Raw genomic sequence first — 1,050 nt, 5'->3', positions numbered from 1 at the left:
ACAGCCTTTGTGAGATCTGATTTCCTCATTCATGTTTGGGGATAATAATCCTACCTATTTTGTAGGGTTATTGGAAAGATGAAATGTGAACTTGCTAACAATGTTGAGCTTGTGGTAGGGAACACAATATATGTTCCTCTGACTGCCCTCTTTGCCAGCATACACTGTGGGTTTGGGAAATGTTCGAGTCAGATTTACAAATGTTAAATGGAAACATGTGTTTACTCCTGTGGCCATAGGTTCTAGGTGGAAATCTTAGGTGCTATGGTATCAGTCTTCATGAGAATTTTTTTTGTTTGACATTTGGATAATTAAATATTAGGTTTAAAAGCTGAACAGAACATTCACTACATATATATATATATATATATATATATGTAGTGAATGGCCCTTAAACATAGGAAAACGTGTTCTGAGACTCTTAAAATTAAAGAAATACAAATTTCAATCATACCCTGATATAGTTTATCATCTCTAAAGCTAGTTAAAAACTAAAAATCATCACAATTATCGTTAAGGCTGAGGGGAAACAGGCACTTTTCATACATATCTGTGATAATATAAATTAGAAAACTCTTACAAAGGAACATTTCATAATATCTAATAAATACACATATGAGCTTAGCTTGAAAAACACAGAACACTTCAAGGATCTGCACGTCAGGCTTGTGCAGGGGCCATGCCAATCTCTCTATCCTTCCAATTTTAGCCTGTGGCTGCTGTTACCAGGACAGATGCATTTATCCTCATTAACAAAGCACAGGAAACTGAGACTTATAGAGTAACTTGGCCAGAGTCACACCGTTATAAAATAATCACAATTCTGGGTTTCTTCCTGTGATTTTATCAGCCCAATATGGTAAGAGTGTTATCTTGTGCTTATCAGAAGCCCTCATGAGTAGTTACATATGAATTTGACTGAAAAAAATCTTTTATTCAGTAACTGGCCCTTACTTGAAGTATTTGAAATTAACAACATGAACAGGAGTAGTATTTAAGGAGGACTCTGGCACTCTATAAAAACATTATCTTGGTCTCCTTCACAGGTCA

At 35.2% G+C, this 1,050-nt stretch overlaps 1 pseudogene; it reads right to left on the bottom strand.

The window, feature by feature from the left end:
* Nucleotides 1-629: 629 nt before the first annotated feature.
* LOC118928874 (U6 spliceosomal RNA) lies at nt 630-727 on the bottom strand (annotated as a pseudogene).
* Between the last annotated feature and the right edge of the window lie 323 nt (nt 728-1,050).

This window comes from Manis pentadactyla, chromosome 9 (assembly GCF_030020395.1).
Source record: "Manis pentadactyla isolate mManPen7 chromosome 9, mManPen7.hap1, whole genome shotgun sequence".
NCBI lineage: Eukaryota > Metazoa > Chordata > Mammalia > Pholidota > Manidae > Manis > Manis pentadactyla.
Note: the sequence above shows the minus strand (reverse complement) of the source record. Positions and strands in the feature narration are given on the sequence as shown.